The sequence below is a fragment of the Dicentrarchus labrax genome, unplaced genomic scaffold (genome assembly GCF_905237075.1).
Source record: "Dicentrarchus labrax unplaced genomic scaffold, dlabrax2021, whole genome shotgun sequence".
In the NCBI taxonomy this organism is placed as follows: domain Eukaryota; kingdom Metazoa; phylum Chordata; class Actinopteri; family Moronidae; genus Dicentrarchus; species Dicentrarchus labrax.
Window position 1 is genome coordinate 3,328,117 of NW_026136705.1, and position 11,623 is coordinate 3,339,739.

The following is an 11,623-nucleotide window of genomic DNA, read 5'->3' on the forward strand; positions in this document are numbered from 1 at the left end:
TTGATCCATGTTTAAAAATCTCTCCTCAATAAGCTTTTTGAGCTCATCTGATTGTAGAATCGTACAGTTTCCAGAAATTTGCCTGCATGCTGGTACAGAACTCTTTCTTTCTGAAAGAATTAGACATGCTCCTTGCCCATGTAATCACTGAACTGATGCCAAGAGCGAATGCATGTTTATTTTGCTAATCACAAAAAAATAATTCAAACACATTTCTCCTTCCTATGCACAATGAGGATCCTTAATTAACACACTATTTCTGCCAAAGTTGGGACAGTTGTGTTTACTTCGTATGCGAAATTTCCATATTAGAAGTGAGGTACTTCCTTAGACCAATAATTGGTAATACTTTACAAGGGCCAGTTTTTAAAAATAATGTGAATTGCCAAACACCAAAAAATCTGATCTGAGCAATAAATCAGAACGAGTGCTAAAGATTGCAGTGTGAACGTAGCCTAACACATCAAGATTCCTCATAGAACATAGCTAGGGGACTATATTTATAGAAGAGACTAAATACTTGAACACTAATCTCATTTACAAACACACAGGATATGATAATTTCCCATAAAAAGCATCAGTTCTTCAATATCATCATAACGCACTGCTTATTAGATTATGTGTGTATATATAGATTTTCTTGGAAGACAAATTACCAACCCTTCTCACTTGAAGACTTAAAATGGTAACATTTGTTCAACAGTGTCAGTCATCTCATAACGATGACGTAAATCCAGCAATCAGCGCTCCATTTTCTCAGCGCTGCGACACGCCCACCAGTGTCAACATGGTTCGTTCCAGCACCGTGCTGTTCTGGGCCTTGGCAGGGTGCTGTTTGGGAGAGAGGAGTCATTTTGGGACACAGATGGTGACACAGCAGAGAGAATTCGAGAGAGAGGTCAGTGGAAAATACAAAAACACCACCACAGACACACATAATGGTGAGAAAATATGTGTTCCTCAAAAAAATGCAGACGACTCAGTTTAAAGAAACTAAATTTTTCAGGTGACAGTGACCACATTTTTCTTGCATCCTTCTTTCCTGCTAGTGTCTAATTTTAGTCTGGACCTATTTCTGGAATCAAAGACTTTAGATGAGCCTATTTAAATACAAGATGCACTCGATTTATCTGATGTTGTATGGGGTGCATGCAACCAATTTTCAAGATGACTCCCATTTGAGTCCAGATATTTGATTTTCCTGTGAAGAGATAAATAAGATATTCATTGACTAAAATGTCACCTACTTTTATATATTGATATCAGGCAAAAATGTGTATTAAGCTGGTAGCAGTAGCAGTGACATGAGTCACAGAGTGCATCCAGTGTTGACTTGAATAATTATAAGATCATGCCAGTGGTTTGACATGTCGCTTAATAAATGGCAAGTAAACTACTCGTGACCTTTTTAACGAAGCATACAAACTGGTAAATTGATTTCTCTATGGTTACTATTAATTTTAGACAACTACACTATGAAAATTAACCTGTGGAGACCTTTAACTATCTTGTTGTACATCACAGTGTACATTCAATAACCTTATTAGCCTCTGTCAAATCACCAGTACAGCCCCTTATGTAATAATGTTATTTATTTTAAGAAATATTTAAATTAAAAACTCTTTAACAGTATTTGAAATAGCTACTGGCCTTGCCATATTGAGTGAATTCAGTTTCTATTATTTATTTATTTATATACAATAACGTAAGTATATTGAACACTTCTTAAAGAGATTTACAAATGGCCATGTCAAGACTGAGCTGTTCTCTTTCCAGTGTTGACAGGAACTGCTTTTGTTGCAGTGAATCCTGCAGATACTGCAGAAGGACAAGATCCTGTCGTAGATTGCTGTGCTGAGAATACAGTGGATCCACTATTATGTCACAACTACGCAAGTGACCCCACGTGACTTGTATACATACCTCAAGGACTTATTTTATAGTGCCGCAAGACACTATTTTCAAGGAAGAGATGGTGGAGAACATATTGCCAAACCATTATCCCAGTGTGCTGTTTCCAGAGCTAGGGCTGAAAGCCTATGACTCAACTAAAGCAATTCAAGACCACAGGGAGGTAAGTTGTGAAGTATGACTCAATTTAGATCCATGACTGCACCAAGATTTCTGGCTTGAATTTTGGTTTTCAAGGACACAACTATCAAGATAAGCACTGAGTTCTCTCTTTCTGACAGAATAACGTGTCATCGGCATAATTATGATTGTTCAGTTTATTATTTGGCATAATGTGGCTTAATAGAAGCATGTAAAGGCTAAATATAAGAGGTTAAAACATTGAGTCCTGGGGAACTCCACATGCCGAATCACTGCCATAGAGATGGGAGAGTTACCGCAATTTTATATGGGTGGCTGTAGCTCAAGAGGTCCTCCTGCTGCATGTCGAACAGTCCTTAAACAAGATACTGAACCCCAAATTGCTCCCGATGCTATACATCGGTGTATGAATGTAGATGAATGTTGGTTTGTGATGGGTTTTCAATGTATGAATGTGTGTGAGTGGATGAATGTGGCATGTAGTGTAAAAGAAGGCCAGAAAGGCGCTATACAAGTACAGTCCATTTACCATTTTACGTCTGATAGTCCTCAGCCAGGACTCTTCAGCCACAGACTCACAAGTCAGTTTCTAAACACTGAGGACTTTGTTTCAGCTTTTGATGCTAAAACTGGGTGAAAACAATTAGTTTAAAAAAAACCTGCATTGCAGAACCAATCCAAATGACATCATGACATCCATTTTCAACGTTTTAAAAAGCTCTCTCCGTGTTACAAAGTAATTAGCTACATCTCCAGTGTGTTTCACTATGGAGGAAAATGGGAGAGAAGCATTGTTTCAGGTAAGGTGTGTCCTTGAAGTCAGGGGCATACGCTTGTTTGCAGTCATTCTCATCGCCGTTCAAGCGACTACTTTGCTTTTAGAAATCCCCAGATGATTGGTAGGCGATGAGTTCTCCGATCGTCTGGTATGGCGAGACTAGGTCAGCTATGTTAAAGGCACCAGAAATATCTGATTGAAGGACTGAAATTTTGCCCAAATCAGTTTATCTGAACAGAGTTACAATTTGAGTTACAATAAGAGAGTACAGAGTAGGTCTGTCGCTTATCACATAAGATCAGCCACTGTTTTTTGGCTTGATGGCGTTGCTTCTCATAACATTAGGGAAGTTAAATAACGAGAGGAGACATGGTTGACTAATTGCGGCAAGACTGTTGCCAACGAGCTGAAAACCTTTTTAAGGAAGCTTCTTGGCAGAGCATCAAGGCAGCAGGTGGACGTCTTAAGATGCTGTTTAGTTTCTCTGAGAGGTCTTTAGTATGTGCTGTCGATGTGTAGTTTGACAGAAAACCTTGTCATGTGTACTAAATCCCTTCTATGTGATTGTAAAGGTGATTGTCTTTGCGTGTCATAGTAGCAGTATTTTTCATTCTTAACTTAATAAAGGTCGTATTTTCTATTAAATCTACCTTCCCAGCAGTAAAACCCACAGCTGGCAGTCTCTCAATGTGTTGTCAAGAGATTCTGGGAAATGTAGGACATCACATTACAGTCACCGGTCAACATTTAAAATAACTCCTGGAAAGCTTTGAACACGCCAGGTCGATTATGTGCTAATAATAATGTCCGGTGCCCATGAAGCGCTCTCATGGATCATTTCCTGGCCACATGGAGGAAATAATCTTCACAGGTTTCAATCAAACGGTCATTAAAATTTTAAATCTGGGTGAAGAGGTGTGTGTGAGTCAGACACAACAGATGCAGGCATATCACCACCTTCTGTGCTCTTTTTTTTTTTTTCCTCCCCCTCTCAAACACATGCACGTACACGGAGGTGATTTGCAGCATCCTGCAGCAGATGGTGGAGAGAGCCTTCTGACTCATACAGAAAGAGAGAGAGAGAGACAGACAGGGGGGGTGGGAGAGGGATAGAGTGAATATATTGGGTGGGTAGAGGAAGATAGAGACAGTAAGGTTGGAAAAAGGGAGAGAGGGTTGGCTTCGTGCTTGCTGGCTTTGAGAGAGCTGCTGTAATGACGTAAAAGAAGTGAGGTGTGTGTGTGTGTGTGTGTGTGTGTGTGTGTGTGGTGTGTGTGGGTGGGTGGATGCTGCGTCTTTTCCCTTGTCTCCTGTCTTTGCAGCACTCCCACATGGCCACATGATGGAGCTCTTCCCCTCCATGTAGAGACCGGGTAGAGGTGAGTCAAGGAGCTGAACAGTGCACGCACACACACACACACACACACAACACACACACACACTGTCTCGTACACTCTTGCAGTTCACACTTTCATTGACATACAAGCACATTTGATTGGTTAAAGGTTAAATTCTCTCACACACTCACCTGCGTCAGAGATTTGGGTGACTGAAATCTCCTGCTGCTTTTTTGAAAATTTTTTGTTTAAGAAGCTTTAGTGTTAGTGTGTGTCCCATTACCCCACCCTCACACACACACACACACACACACACACACACAAACAAACAGTGCCCTCACTACAGCTCTAGTTGTCCCTCGGAGAACATTTCTTTGCACCTTTCCTTTCCCTCTCTCCTTCTGGGCTTCTTCTGTTTCCCATATGTACGTTTGTGTCCGTGCACGTGTGTCTCACCTTTCTGCGATTGGACTCTCCCTCTTCCTCCTCCTCCTCCTCCTCCTCCTCCTCCTCCTCTTCTTCCTCATCTCTCTCTTTCCCTCTTCTCACTCTGTGTTTCGCCATTTTTTTCTGCTGTTATGCAAGCAGGGAGTGGTTTAATAATTCAGCAGCATCTCTTTTTATGCCCAGGCTTTCCTTAACACTCCAGCGACCTGCGATATTGACTCACACACACTCGTAATAACACCCACACACAAATAATGTCACGCAAACATCCACCAACACACCCACAAAAGCACACACACACACACACACACACACACATGCGCTGACGTCACTGGATCGACTCCATTCCAGCACACAGAAAAACACGTTAGAACTTTATTATTTTGTTGTTCTCAGTTTATTTGGCAAATTATTCTCCACTTTATTTTTTTTTTTGCAGTCTTTTTTTTAATTTTTTTTTCTTTCTCATTTATTTACAATAGTAAAAATAAATCTTTCTCTTCAAGGTTTTACATTCGACATTTACAAGTGCAATGTGTAACATGTCCATCTTATAAAGTGCATTTGTACTTTTTATCGTAACCGGCTTTGTTTCACAACACAAACTCAAGAGGAAAAATGAAAGAAAATACAGAAAAAGTAAGAATAAATAAAAATAAACATGATTCAACGACACCGCTTTAGTTCTCTGACATCACAGTATCGTTACCCAATAGCGCCCTCCTCGCCGTGAGGGTTTAAAACCTGTGATGCTCGTGCACACGCTGCTGCTTCCTCATCCACACCAACAATATCGATGCATAAAACAATGTTTTTCTATGAAGGCCATACTCGGTCCGATAGAAAAATTAGCTCTGTAATGGTTTTTTTTTTTTTTTTTTTTGATTGACAATCTCTGCTTGCCTGAAGTGTTGCCAGGTTGTAGGTTACAGAGGGAAAACGTTAGCCTAGCCTGACTGACCGACGGTAGAGGGGTAGGGGGTGGGATGGGGCGGTGCTGCTTATTTGCTGTGGGCACCCGCCTCGGACCCTGCTTTTTCTTTTAAAAACCCTTGTGTTAACGCTTGTGCTCAGAAGAGACAAAAAAAAAAAGAGAGAGGATGGATAAGGAGTGGTACAAAAATAGATGAAGATGAATGTGTGCAAAGGAGATGAGACAAGAGTGGAAGGAGGAGGTAAAAAAAGGATGAAGTGGATGTTTCTGTCTACTGAGGCAAAGTGAATGTTTGCGCTCAGGGAGGGAGGGTCGATTTCTACTTCTTTACTACCTCCCTCCCTTTTTCCTTTTCCTTTTTTTCCTGCTGTTCTTTTTTTCCCACTCTTTTTATCTGCTTTCAGGGTAACTATTTTTAGATGGAGCCTGACCGACTAGCTTCCTGCAGGCCAAGGATGTTAGACAAGAGAAAGAGACAGAGTGAGGGGAGGGGAGAAGAGGTAAAAAAAAAAAGAAGAGATAAAGGTGTGGCAAACGATGGACGGAGGGGATGTCTGAAAAGAAAGAGATGACGCGACGATGATGGTAGACAAGTGATGGGGAACGAAAGAGGGGGCACGTCTGAAACCCGCAAGAGAGGACAAGAGGGAGATGTCTGAACGGATGAAGAGGGGAAAAGAGGCAGTTGCCGTTGAAGGGATGAGGACGACGAGTGGGAGGAAGGAGTGAGGGGGACGTTTTTGAAAGGAAGAGGAAGAGAGGGGGATGTCTTTGAAACGACCTGCTCTTTTAGACACGACTCAGACAAAATGACGTCACTGGAAACCTGATTCTGTGACGTACAACGCTGTCACGCACAGTCTCTCTCTCGATCTGTCTCTCTGTCTGTCTGTCTGTCGCTTAGTGCTTGTCTTTTCATGGAAAAAACGATTTAAGTCAAGAAGACGTTTTACAGAAACACTGATATCATCTCCCATGTTGTTGCTGCAGCCCGAAAAACCAGAAAAAAGTCTGACGTTACAGAGAGAAATAAAGAGTTTTAGATTGGTGAATTTTCTGCTGTTTGCTCAGTACAGTGATCAATATTATCAAGGTCAAGTCCTTTCACATAACAGCCAGTTTTTCCTTCCTTTACCCTGCTGCTCACGGTTGCTGCTTGTGACCACTGCTGTCTTCTGTTTGCAGACTCGAACCTCGACCCCTTCCGATTCCGCCACGAGAATCGCCCTCGGATAAACGTGTATGTACACAAACCCAAAACAAATAAGACACTAGAAAGTCGAAAAATATGGCACTTTTTCAGCATATCCGACACACAACTTCTTTTTCCCCGCGCCCCCCACCCTCCTAAAGAAACATTTGTTTATAGGAAGAACACAGAAGAAGAGGAAGAAACACACGCGCACGCACACGCTCACAACATGCTCACAGCGACCATGTCTTGTAACTCATGCCCTGATGAACATTACAAAAATATACATTTCTGTACAGCATTGCATAATAAAAATAACACACACACTCACTTGTACGGTATTTCTTTTTCTTTTTTTCTTTTTTTTTTAAAGTTGAATTTTAGTCCTGTATAGCGGCTGACAAAACCATTCTGCGTGTGTTTGTGTTTACAGTGAGCGTTGGTTTGAGTTATGGTTCATTACAATTGGCTATGATCCCGGGGGGGGGGACACACACACACTCACACACACACACATTTACACACACACTCACACACACAGTGAGTGGTCGCTCCACTCCTGCCCCAGTAATGGTTGACTGAGTGGTGGCATATTCACAGATGAGTGTTATTAATTGTTAAAACAATCACTAGATGGACATGCCAGATGGGACCGTCAGAGTTTAAAATACCGACTTCATGTCAGCTGTTCGGTGAGTTCCAGCTGGGCAACGCTGGATTTAACATTTCCGTCATGAAACGGCTGATTTGTGGTTTTACTTTTGGGGCTCGTGACTCCCTCCAGACTTGGATCAAATAGAGGGTTTTTTTACCCTGGAAAAATGAAAAATAGTTGACATTTTACTGCTAAAGGCCAAAAGGCCAAAAGAATCTCCCAAAAAGTGTAAAGGTGGCTTTTTATTTCCAAAAAACATTTATCTATCCACAACGGCTTGTGAAACTGAGACAAACGGACAAATAAATAAATAATTAATATAATAAATAAAATTTTAAACTCATTTCACCTGAAATGCCATTACAGTTTTCTAGAAGCTTGGTGAGCTAACCGCTAACATGCTAACCAGCCGGCAACATGATAGCACTAGTCGGCCACAATAACCCTCCAGGATTTCACAGGCTTCTTTGGTGTTGCTCCAGCCTGAAATGCCAAAATCCAAGTCTGGTTCATGATCCTAATTTAGTTTGATTCATTTTTAACAGGGAGGTAAAACAGAGGAACCACGGTAACGGTGAGCGACTGTACCGGATGCGGCGCTGAGCTCACCTAAAATGTTAATCTTGTTTGCGTGTCCCATCTAGCATCTCCAAACACAGGTGACAAAGCAAGTCTCACACATCATTGTGCATACAGGAGAACAGTGTGCCAACAGGATCTGCATCAGATTCCTATGTGAAATGGATTTAATTAACTCTCTGGGATCTCTCTAGTCAAAAGTACCAAACTCCATCCATCTCATGCCTCCAGCCTCAGAGTAATTCAAAGTATTTCACTTAATAATTGATGCAAGTCTTTTACCATCAGGCAGTTCCATCAATGCAGTGATCGAGCAAAAAGAGAGAGCGACAGAAAGAGGCGGTCGACCTGTTTAACCTTCAGATAATCGCCGTCGTCGTTGTTGACTGCGAACATGAAAATAAAGCTAATTTTAGGGAGAAAAATAAATAATATTGCAAGATGTCTGCACAACCTATAAATGGAAATAGAGCTTCCTATTTAGGTTTGTCCTACTTCCATGATTCACTACTGCTGAATGTGTTTTGGAGAACCCCGGCCAGCCAGGCCGTATTTCTTACAAACACAATGTGCTATTTGTTGCTTTGAGATATTTAGTTCGAGTTACTCCGCAGACCGCTCAGATCCCACCACCTCTCGTCTGCCTGTTCTCTCTCTTTCTCTCCATTGTGGCTTTTTTTTTTTTTTTTTTTTGTACACAGCAAAATACAGTTGGACATTATTGCGAAGGAGTTTTTGTTCCAATAAGGCCAAAAACCGAAAGACACGAGAGAGTCTGCCTTTTTCAAACACAGGTCGTTGACAGAGTGGTGTAGCTTGTTGTTCTGCTAACAACTGATTGTTTGCTGCTGCCAAGAAAAATAGAAAACACCTCTACTCTAAGATTGAATTTACACTATAGAAAAAAACGATGATCTTAATACCTGCGTCTCCTGAGCGCCATTTTCAAAGTTTCTCTGTGTATATGTGTTCTTTGCTGTCGTCTATCGTCGTGGTTTATTTGGTAGAAAGCGTTGAATTTGGAAGTGACTCCCTGTCGTTAAAGAAACAACCTGTATTTTCTTTCTTTTTTAAACAGCCCGTACAGTTTCTATGAACTATTTTCCCAAAGCCAGTACACCTCCCACACTAGTATATTAGCAGCATGCCAATAGCTTAGTCATGGTACCTCTCTCTGAGGTTGTGCAGAGGAACACAAGAGTGAAAACCATCTCCGTATATCATTTCAATGCAGATAGAGGTTAGCAATAAATCCCCTCTCACAGTGTTCACTACATCCTCTGTACGTTAGGCCAATTCCCGGCGCCATTATTACCGAGATGTTAATAACATTAGCTGGATTTAACTTACATGATGCCCTTTCGGAAGGGAAATAAACTTCATCCTGATTGGGTGTGTGGTGGCGGACGTGACCCGAGGTGACGTTAAAGCGCGTCTCGCCTGGCGTTTCTATTTCACGCCGCGTCACCTCGCCTCTCTCGCTTCTCATTAACCCGCCGAGCCTTCAGAGGGGCCCCCGGGGGCAGAGCTCCGCTGCTTCTTCAAGGCGGGGCGTGTGTGTGTGTGTGTGTGTGTGTGTGTGTGCAGTGAATATCCAGCTACTGCTGACAGGCTGCAAGTAGGGAGGTGAAAATGGAAGACGAAGAGAACGTAGAGAAGTCAGAGGAATTTAGACCATATGATGCTTTTACAGCGTATTTATAGATTTCTGCTCTCATATAGCCTTTTACCCTGAAATATCATTTATTCCCCGACAATGGTACGAAGTATAAAGACGGGAAGTCAGGATGTAAAAGTAGTTTTTTGGAGAGCGACGGCAATATGTACTGTAGCCGACCAAAGCCGTCTAGATGAAAAATGACCTTTTCAATTAGGATCATGCTCAGCTCTAGCTAATGGATAATCAATCGGACAATAGAGTTAGAATGCTGTCTGTTGATTTAGAGCTGTGCGTGGCCCTAAGCGGTGGCGTGCGGATGCAGTTAAACATCGAGGTCCCCTATTGCCTCTGAAAAACATCAGCCGCCTTCACCTTGCCCGTGTCAGAAGACTTGTTTTACTGGCACGCGCGGGGCCATACACTGCTTTTCCTCATGCATAATTTCTGCTGCTGAGATGCAAGAGAGGGCGAGAGAACGGTGGGATGACAGAAAGGACAGGGTCATAGTCGCACTATAGGACCACAGTGGATGTTTGAGCACGATTTGAGCGTGATTGGAGTCAGTTTCTGTGGTTTCTTGCTTTTTTTAAAACTTAATTGTAGAATGATTTTGAGTTTTTATGTAATTTTTGCTTACATGCTGACTGTTTTTTAAGTCAACAATCAGCCACAAATATGTAAGATTTCACAAATGATAGCTAGTGAAAGCCCCTTTTTTTTTGCTTTTTACAAACACTTACTGGAGTTTTGTTTCTTGACATTAGCCCCTGGTGGTCTTGCTCTCAAGCAGTAAACTCTAATAAATGCTGTTTCTTTGTCTTTCCAGACGAATGACCCTGAAAGTTAGAGCTAAAAGGGTTTTAAAACACCTTTAGCCATCAGGTATGCATGAGAACACTGTCAATTACCACTGAATGGGTTGCAAACGAGCAAAAGAAACTCCAATGGAGCTGGAATGGCCCTTTTAAAGCCCGCCTCACACCCCCCACATCAAGATGGTGTAGAGAACAGCATAGCCTACTTTACAGCACTCTCTTCCCCCCCGCAGCAGAGAGCATTCCCAGGGTAGCGGCGCTCTGCAGTGGCGCTGTCCTTGGTGCTGAATTCAGCTCTCTCTGCTTCACAGTCACGGCGCAGCGGCTGGCTGAGAAACCCGTTTTTGTTTTTTTTTTCTCTCCAACAGGGAGCAGATTTGATTCCATCACGGCAAGGACAACACACGCCGGCCTAAATATGGAAATCCCTCTCTAGGTTTTGCAGACTAGCGGGGGGGGTTATCTATGCATTAGGAGCCTGGTAGATGGATTTGAATGTTTGAGGAGGGATGGTTTGTGATTAGGAGTTTGTTTTCACTCTGAATCCTGACACGTTTTTCGCCGACTTCGTGCACCCCTAAAAACGTGTTCCCTTGCACACTGTGCTGTTGGCATTGGGAAAAGACAGAATGGGCTCGGTAGCGATCGTGAAACACCATCTAATTTCAATTCCAGCACATAACAGTTAATTATTGTTGCGCACTCTTGTCTACAAACTCATTAATTACTTAATCTGCATCAGATCAAGGGAACAAAATACATTTCAAGGGAAGAAATATTCTTGTTTTTCCTGTCGGGGGGAGAAGACTGCAAAGATAGCTCATTGAGAATACTCAAGGTCATTCGTTGTGTATATTTAGCTCATTGTATTTTTATCCACACACCACTTAATTTCAAACACATCAGTGGACACACACATACAGTATTTTAAGACTGTTTCACTCCTTCTGATTGCATAACCATGCAGTGCTGCCCGAGCTCAGGTCCTACGGAGGTTTTAGGCCTTCCTAAATCCCGCCGTCACATACGTATGCTACTCTCGAGAAGCGGGCTTCGCTTCTCGTGCCCTGAAGGAGGTCAGTTGGGAAAAAGTCACCTGACACACTCCCCCCCCCGCCACTCCCCAGCAACCACCGTACCTTGATCAGGTTTTTGCAGTTGGTTTCACGCCACC

General features: G+C 42.3%; 1 protein-coding gene across 4 annotated transcripts in view; it reads right to left on the bottom strand.

Annotated features, from left to right (window-relative positions):
* Positions 1-4,988: 4,988 nt before the first annotated feature.
* The window catches only part of gpr185b (G protein-coupled receptor 185 b), a 10,394-nt gene continuing 3,759 nt past the window's right edge, over positions 4,989-11,623 (bottom strand). For all 4 annotated transcript variants that reach the window (XM_051400476.1, XM_051400477.1, XM_051400478.1 and 1 more), the window contains exon 2: positions 4,989-11,623. This exon is cut by the window's right edge and continues 1,390 nt beyond it. The gene's annotated coding sequence lies outside the window, so the exon portion shown is untranslated.